Here is a 9,794-nt window from a genome sequence, read left to right on the forward strand (position 1 = left end):
AAAGAAATGTAAGCGTAAAGCCCTTAAGAATGTAATGTTACCTTTTAAAAACGAATTGAATGTTACCTAATAAAAACTGTAGATCATTGTGATAAATGATCTGTTCAGAAATACAATTTGATTTATGTATTCTAATGCATTGCACTTTAAATGTGTTGGGCTCTTTAAGAACATGCTCTCCGTATATATATACGAGGAACACACGAGTGGTGTGTCAATGTGTGATATGTTATGCTTGTGACACGAGCTCTGTTAATAAAATATCACGCTCAAAGCTGTCTGTCACTGTGTTCATTTTTGGGATATAGCCTACAACAAAAACTAAACTATCTTCAATTTGGCCAGAATTGCAGGTGCCTGTCTTAATATACAAGAAGGTTTAGAGGAAAATATGAAATAAATTTAATGTTATTATAAATTATTTTATAATAATAAAAATGTTATTATATATTAAATACTTCCGAAAGGTTATCTTAAATTACCATTATCTCTCCCCAGTGAATTTTGGCCATTTCCACCACTGTGTATAACACTTATTTGTGTGACCAAAATCAACAGAGTAGTTTTAGTGTCTTTTGCACTGATCTAAAAAAAACGGCGATACCGTCGACACCAGAGAGTTAAGGCCACCTAATATAAAGTGTGACCGCATCTTGATATGCCACACCTTGTACTTGTAATTAGTTGAATGTCTAAAGTGGACTATCGAAATAAAGTGTAACCCAAAATAATAATGATAAAAGAATAATAAGGATTATGTCTCATACCTGGCGGAAGTGTGAAGTGTGACCGCATCTTGATATGCCACACCTGTGAGGTGGATGGAGTATCTCGACAAAGGAGAAGTGCTCACTAACACAGATTTAGACAGATTTGTGAACAATATTTGAGAGAAAAAACTTCTTAGATCTTTGAGTTCAGCTCATGAAAATGGGGCAAAAACAAAAGTGTTATGCGTTTATAATTTTGTTCACTGTGTATATATATATATATATATATATATATATATATATATATATATATATATATAAACCAGCTGAAATGTTTTGAAGTCACTTGTACCCTGCCTGATTGAAAAAATCCTGTCTTTCACTCTGCCTGTCTTATCTTAATATGCTGTATATTAAGTTATTGGGGGAAACCGGTAGTTATATGTGAAACCTGACATTTCAGCACCCCCATATAGCCAAAATGGCATGATCATAACACCCCTGTATGCACCCCTGCATAACACACCTGTCGGTGCATTCCAAACGTGATATATCACCCTCCGAAGGGCATTTCGGAGTGAAAACAATCATGGCCGCCATATTGAAGGGTCGTTCCAAACCGAAGTGCTCAAAACTAGCCACTTCAAAGGAAAAATTACAGACCCGTTGGTTGCGTTTTTTTGGGCTACTTTTATAATGTACCATGGCCGCCCAAGGTAGACAAATAAAAATTTAAATAGATCCTTTTACTAATGTGTATTATACTTGGAATGTATCCCTGGCAACTTAAGAACTGAGAGGCAGTTGTAACATCACAAACAACGTGAGTTTCAGCAGAGCATACATGTTAAGGCTTTTACACAGCAGAAATAAACATGACAACAGCCACTACAGATTATATAAGATAATAAACACACGATTACAATAGGATATTTGTATGTGATTTTCTTGAGTAGAATGTGTACATCTGAAATGCTAATTTGTGCAGCGATATATAAAAGGCTATAAATAGCATATTTTAACAACAGTAAACGACCAAATTCCACATGTGATCGTAAAAGGAATGTATTACAAACACTCGATGGTGGTTTGAAGTGAGTTCTGAGTAAAAGTGTACTATTAATCTCATAAATTGTTTTATGAAGCATGATGCTAATATTAGCTCTAATGCACCTGCAGAACAGGTCCAATTCTTCTTCATAATGCATTTTTGTCATAATACTTCATGTGAGGTCGCAAGAAAATGTTTTGTTGTATTTATATAGAAATACTTTTGATAATATTTGGGTAAATGTATACTGGGATTGAAGCGATGTGGCTTGGTAAACGTTTTATTGCCAGTATAAAGGCTGATAAAGGCTGAATAAAAACAAAATAAGGTAACACTTTATTTTGATAGTCCACTTTAGACATTCTACTAACAGTAAGTAACTTTGCAACTACATGCCAACTAGCAGTCATTAGAGTATTAGTAGACTGTCTGCTTAATATCTTCTAACACTTTATTTTGATGGATCCACAATATACAACATACTGACTATGAGAAACTTTGCAAGTATATGTCAACTTACTCTACTAACCCTAAACCTACCCTACTGAGAGTTAGTAGACATGTAGTTGCAAATTAATGAGAATTAGTTGACATGTAGTTACAAAGTTACTTGTAATTAGTTGAATGTCTAAAGTGGACTATCGAAATAAAGTGTAACCCAAAATAATAATGATAAAAGAATAATAAGGATTATGTCTCATACCTGGCGGAAGTGTGAAAGGTTCTGTTTCCTTAAACTAGTTTGTCATGCATTTCTTTATTTCAACACATTTACAGGTAAATCCTAATATTTTAAATTTGTGATTTGTGATTGTTACATTTTTTAATTGATTGACAGCACTAGTAAAATGACACCCTTTTTACCTTGTCAAAAAGAGCTTTAAGCGGTCGTGGGCGGTATGACATCAATATAATGTCATACTGCTCAGAAAACAGAAACAAAACAGTTTGATAATTGAGACTTTTTTAGGTTTTTTGGGGATTAAAAAAAGAGGAGTGAATGGATTTTTATCATTGTAGTGTGGTTGTGTCCATACACTGCTAAGAGGCATATGCAAACACCTTGTAAAAGTGAATTTTGCATCTGATGTATTAAAGCTTAAAGGGTTTAAAGGTGTTTATTTATTTATTTTTTTGTTTTGTTTTTGTGCTCTTGAAAAATTTCACATACAGACGACGATCCCCATTCACATGGATCTGTGAAAATGACTAAAAACACTATTATTCATGCCAGGCCAGTAGTTGGCGATGTCACTTTGTAAAGAAACACTATGCACCTGTGCACATATGCATTCTAGATACTTTATACGCATTCGCATGTTTCCGTAGTTTATATGGTGGCAATGACAGTATTGTTTTCAAAAACATGCACTTTGAATCCTATTTTTTTTTTTTTAAGTTGCCCTTGTCAGGCTCACAAATTGCTGTTGTTGTGTAAATTAAATAAAGCCCCCTAAATGAAAGTCTTTCATTCTGTCTGAACTAGGGGTGACCCCGAATAGTCGAAGATTCGATGCTTCGATAGGAGGAGCCTGATTCGACTCCCAATCTCAAAGTCAAATATTCGCAGGGTGTTATGATCATGCCATTTTGGCTATATGGGGGTGCTCAATGTCTGATTTCACATAGAACTACCGTTTTTCTCCCAATAAGTTAATATACAGCCTATTAGGATAATGCTGTAAATAAGAATCTGAAAAGAAAGAAGCTTTAAATAAATATTTTAACGTGCATGAAATGAATCCAACCACCCCTATAGATTTAAGTTTCACTTTCCATAATACGTGACAGACAGAGGAGCATCTTAGCGGGATTTAAGTCTTTAACTAGACTCAAATTGACACAGGCAGAGTGAAAAACTGGATTTTTTCAAACAGGTAGGGTACAAGTGATTTCAAAACATTTCAGCCAGTTTATATATTTATCTCGTATAAGATGCATTTGGTTGAGCTGCGCTGCAGTAAAGCGCTTCATTACTACGGTGATATTTTCAGCGTACGAACAGGACAAACAACAATGCAGAATATTGATAACGATGACTGGAACTGTCATATACGTACAATTATAATGAAAACACTATTATAATTAAAACGCTGTGAATATTTAAAGTTTAGTTGTCGTGTTTCTGCACGTTGTTGCAAGAACTCGTCCACAAAAGTTCATTCAGAGCCGCACAGACACGTTCATGTGCATTCATTCGGGGAATTTCGTGCAGATAACGTAAATATGACAACTTATAGACAGGCCCGGATTAACACAGTGTAGTGCCCTAGGGTGACCACATTTGAAGTGCCCCCCTCCCCCTCAAAATTCAGGAGCACCTGCTGATCAATAACAAAAATTAGCCTTCCCATTACAAGGTAATATTTGACTACTTAAAGTGATTTACAGGGGCATTTTTTTTGCAATTGTTCCAATTGTTTCCCTTAATTTTATTAAAAGGTAGGCTATGTCATAGGCAAATTCAAAAGTTAATATAAAAATAATAATAGTAATAAATAAAAAATTATATATATATATATATATATATGTGTGTGTGTGTGTGTGTGTGTGTGTGTGTGTGTGTATATATGTATATATATATATATGTATGTATATATATATATATATATATATATATATATATATATATATATATATATATATATAGAATAAGAACAGGTAGAATAATAAGAATAAGTTACTAATCAAAAGAAATCAATATTCACAAAATTAGTTTCCACTACAAAGTTGGCACAGAAGAACACAAAAGTGGCATGTAGGTAAATTTACAGACATTTACAGAGGCTCAGAGGTGGCATGGATGTTTTAAATTCATAACAATGATGTGAGATTAATGTTTTAAATATAAAATTTTGAATATAGAACTATTATTTGATTGAAATTATTTAAATAACTGAAATGACACTTTAAACATAAAAATGAAACTGCCAGTAGGTGGCGGCAAGTGACTGATTTTTTTTCACTGAATCATTCATTCAACTGATTTGTTTGAATGGCTGATTCATTCAGGAACGAAGCAAGTGACCATCCTTATGAATGGGTAATTGAATAACTGACTCACTAGATTCATTTAAAAACGCAGGTTCGTTCATAAATGAAACACTGCTGTGTTTGAATGGAGATGCGCAGCGGCTCAGCTATGACTGTTTGAAACAATTTTCTTTGACTAAATAGAGCAAAATCAGGCAATATTGTTAAAGTCATACAATGTACATCACTTTATATTAACTTATTGTTCATTGAACTGTTGTATTAATTTAATATCACATTTACAAACTCCCTTAATAATCTTTAAAAACTGTTACTCACTTCAGTTCATCGCATTCTCACAAAGCTCCATTATAATCAATGAAGCTCTCTACACTGCACAACGAATCTCTTATTTACACCGTCTACACTTTGTTTGTTATGGAGAGGATTTGTGAGCTTGCATAACTCAGCAATGAACAAAAGTATTTTGAGCAGTGAGTGGATTCTGATTAACATTGCATTCAATGAATCAAAATAAGTCTGCGATACATTACTCACCGCTGCACAAACACGCAAGTAGAAATCTTTGAAGCTCCTCTCAGCGCAAACACAAATAGCCTATGCTGATCGGGTTAGTCGCACAGGTGCTCCTAAATATGTTTTGATAATCGCACGCAGTACTTTACAGTCGCACTGTATAGACCTGGCTATGTGTCGTGATATTTTCTCTTTGTTTAAATTTACGTTTCACACAACCGCCAAGTTGATGCTGCCTATCCATTTGTGAATAAATATGCTCGACTCTGACTGGGGGGAGGGGCCAAATACATTGTGACCTCACCCAATCGCAAATACTTTATATGCGTGCATATATTTGATATTCTCTCTGTATATATTGTATCATTAACTGTTCATTTTCTATGCATCTGTATCTCTTCCAGCAAAATAATATAAACAAAACATGAAAAATATTTTAAAGGTCTTGTCATTGTCGTAATCACTTGGTGTCCCCCTATTGGCTGGTGCCCCAGGGCACTCGCCCAATCCCGTCTACACTCTTAGAAAAGATGTGTTAAAAATGACACAACCTGTGTTAAATTTTAACACATTCATGGGTGAGTTCTGGGACAACGTTTTTTGTGTTAATTTTTACTCATTCATTGTGTTGATGGTTTTAACACAGTAAATGTGTCAGAAAGGTTATCACAAAGATGTGTAAACGTGTATAATTTAACACATTATGTGCTGTCCTTCACTACATACATTATGTTAAAAAAAACGATAACACTTTACAATAAGGTTCATAAGTTAACTACATTAGTTAACATGAACTAATAATGAACTGCACTTATACAGCGTTTATTAATGTTTGTTAATGTTAATTTCAACATTTACTAATAAATTATTAAAATCTTGTTAACATTAGGTAATGCACTGTGAACTAACATGAACTAACAATGAACATCTGTATTTTTATTAACTAACGTTAGCGAAGATTAGTAAATACAGTAACAAATGTATTGCTCATGGTTAGTTCATGTTAGTTAATACATTAACTAATGTTTAACTAATGAACCTTATTGTAAAGTGTTACCAAGAAAGGTAACACTTTATAATAACTGCACGCTATGAATCATTAGGTAAGCATTAGTAAATAGTCAGTTCATCCTTTATAAAGCATTGTCCCAACATTAATAGTCATTAGTAAGCAGTTTATAAATACAGCTATGAATACCTTGTTCTTGATTTATAAGCATATCTATTACAAAGGAGATTTAAAGGCTCAGTTATCTTCCTAACAGATAAAAATAAACAAACACAACACAGAGGGATACAGAACTCAAAAATATTTATTTCAAGATGAAAAAAAAAATGAAACTGTCCAACTGTACACTTTAATTTTTCTTTTTAGTTGTATAGTTGTACAGTTTCGTTTTTGCATCTTGAAAAAATATTTCTGTGTTCTGTATCCCTCTGTGTTGTGTTTGTTTAACTTGTCTGTTTGGAAGATGAATGAGCCTTTAAATCACCTTTATAAATGCTTTACAAGGTATGAATAGTCCTCACTTTAGATGAGCTCACAAAAATAGATGGCTGGCAACTACTAAATGTTTTATAACTACCTGACTTTATCATGAATTACAGCAGGAATATGTGTTAATAAAGCATTTATTAACACACTGAGCAACTATTATCATGTGTCTAAATAATAAGATTTATAAATGTACATTTAAATAGTTTATTAATCATTTACTTACACTTTCTAAATGATCTTATGAACCACTGACAACTCCTAAATAACTGGTTTGTAAATAACGTAATAATTTAGAAATGATAAATTGATCATTAATAAAGTATGAAAATACGATTATTAAACATTATAGATATGCTCAAGAACAAAACATTTATAGCTGTTTTTATAAACTGCTTACTAATGCCTATTAATGTTGTAACAATGCTTTATAAATAATGAATTGACTATTTACTAATGATTAACTAATGATTCATAGTGTGCAGTTATTATAAAGTGTTACCACAATTTTAAGCAGTCAAAAAGGAAATGTCCAACACAGGACAAAAAAAGTTATTTTCATCTCATTAGGTAACATGACACATAACCCCACCATCATAGTCATTTCACTTTTTTCCAAACTTTGCTGGATTTATGTACACTGGTGGCCTAAAGTATTTTGAAAGATACTCAAAAAATATTTCTTATTAGCAATGTCTGTACTCCTCCATCTTTTCCACAGCATCGGAGTAAAAGTCATTATCAAAATAGCCTTTTAAAAGCCAACACAATGTTTTTGTCCACCTTTGGGAATAAATGAACTTCTCTGAAGACTGGATCCTGCTGAGAACTTTGCCAATGTTCCCTGGTCTGTATGCGTGTCCACAAACACAAATGTACTCAGTCCTTCAGTGGAGATCCTGGGTTCCAACACTATATTAAGACAGAGAGAGAGGAGACAATTCCACATTAGTGTCAATTTATATTTAACCTACATTTTTAAACCTTTTTTACTCTAAGATAAGAATATATATATATTTGTAAGTAACAGCTTGTCAATACCATATACAAACATTTCAGCTGAACTGTTAACTAAATTATGTCAGATTTAATTTTAATACTTACATATTCTAAATTATGTCCAAAAGTGCTGAGATCCATAGAGAGAAAGACTCCAATTGAGGATTTAGCCTTCAGCTTGTCTGCAGTGAAGGGGTAGCTGTTTGAGACAAAAACACACTAAGACACATGCAAGCAATCACTATGTGATGATTTTCCTCCTTCTACAGTAGTTAACCCACCTGTGCGCTGATGTTAGGTAACTTCCTGGTCATGTGGGACTGCAATGGCAGAGAGTCTTCTACCAAATGAAAGATCAAAATAATACTAAAATATAAACTAAAGTTTATAAACTAAAGAATGCTTGATTTGGTATGAATGAATGATTTAGTGTGAGTTTAATTGCAGTGCTTACCTGAATGGTGAACATAGAAAATGGTCCATCTTCTGATTGGTTCGTTTGCTGTGTAATAAACAATGTTAGACATCACTTATTTGATATAATGTTAGCAAATTTAGATTGTAAGCTACCTGGTCTGCACCAGTGGCTCCAAAGCACTTATAACATATTGCTAATCATTTCAGCAAACTTTTAAATACTTTAGACATAATAAATAAAGAGCATTGCTGGCACCATTTCTTTATTGACAAAAAAAGAGTCTAAAAGTGCGGTCACATTTACCACTGCTTGGCGAAATTTCGCTTTTCTAAATTCAGCCATTTGTAAACGTGTCTTCTCTCTCGGGAATTTCGAGTGAAAGTGAGAAAAGATTGTCTCTTTGAAATCAGTTTTCAACGCTTTTTCGCCGCACTAACCAACAGAAAGCTGCTTGATTTACAGTAAAGTTATGTGACTAATGTGCTTCAGCTAACTAATGTTATTAGACAATGACTGGGTTTTGCCCACAAAATTTTGCTGTGACCGCACGTTTAAAACAGTATTAAAACAACAGCAGCAGGAAACATTGCTTTTGTTAATAAATGTAAGCAAAATATGATTTCAAGTACATCTTACCTCAGGAATCTTGCTAGCAATCTCCGGCGTGAACTGGCGCGAATCGTCTCCTCCGTAGTAAAAAGGTGTTTTTGACAAGCAGTTTTGACAGGAAGGTTAGTCGATTAACATAATTAAGCGATTATTGTATAAATGCTATATTTTACTTTCAAAAATACAGAAATAAAATGAAATAGCATGTCGCTGTTAGACAGACTAAAATGACTATGGGCTGACTGGATTCCGTTCAAAGACCCTAACATAAGGTTAGTCCCTATTGGTTCACATTAACCAATTTAAATAACGGACGTCTTTAAAAACTACACATAAAGTGTTAGCACATTGGGCTACACATATTGTGTTAAATGCTGTGTGTAAATTCAGAAGTTGTATTGATTTTTAAACTACACATAAATGTGTAAAAGAGGTTATTCTTTTCTACACATTTTTATTTAATATTGACACAAAATGTGTAAATTAGAGTGTTACACATAAAATGTGTAATTTTTGAACACATCTTTTCTAAGAGTGTATGGATAATCCGGCCCTGCTTATAGGCTATGTTGTATAAATAACGAAGCATATGCTATATGAGATAAATTATGAGTTAAATCCCTGTTATTAAATGCTTCATTCAACCTGTCATCTTCAGCGCGTGCGGCTCAGAACAGAAATGCAGATTAACTACTGCCATATACCTAACGTTATAATGAGAGCAATATTGTAAAAAATGTTGTGAATTCTTAGGGTTTCGCTGACGTTTAATGTTAACTATCTTTTAATCAAAACATAAAACATTATTTTTGTATCTGTGAGGCGACCGTTACACATTTCCCCTGTATGTTAACGTCAGTATGACTGTCTAATGTCTGACTTGACTCTTGGTAATGTATTTTGCCCCGCCCCCAAAACATATGATTCGACTATCAGTCGACTATTGGCAAGATTCGAAAATTCCGATTCGACTTTGTAAGTCCTTAGTCAAGGACACCCCTA

The 9,794-nt window shown here is 33.4% G+C and overlaps 1 long non-coding RNA gene across 1 annotated transcript; it reads right to left on the reverse strand.

The window, feature by feature from the left end:
• Positions 1–8,049: 8,049 nt before the first annotated feature.
• LOC131540373 (uncharacterized) lies at positions 8,050–8,882 on the reverse strand. The gene is made up of 3 exons (XR_009271258.1): positions 8,820–8,882; positions 8,220–8,267; positions 8,050–8,105 (listed from the first exon to the last, which is right to left on the reverse strand). It is a non-coding gene; the product is annotated as an uncharacterized LOC131540373 (long non-coding RNA).
• Between the last annotated feature and the right edge of the window lie 912 nt (positions 8,883–9,794).

The sequence above is a fragment of the Onychostoma macrolepis genome, chromosome 05, assembly GCF_012432095.1.
Source record: "Onychostoma macrolepis isolate SWU-2019 chromosome 05, ASM1243209v1, whole genome shotgun sequence".
In the NCBI taxonomy this organism is placed as follows: domain Eukaryota; kingdom Metazoa; phylum Chordata; class Actinopteri; order Cypriniformes; family Cyprinidae; genus Onychostoma; species Onychostoma macrolepis.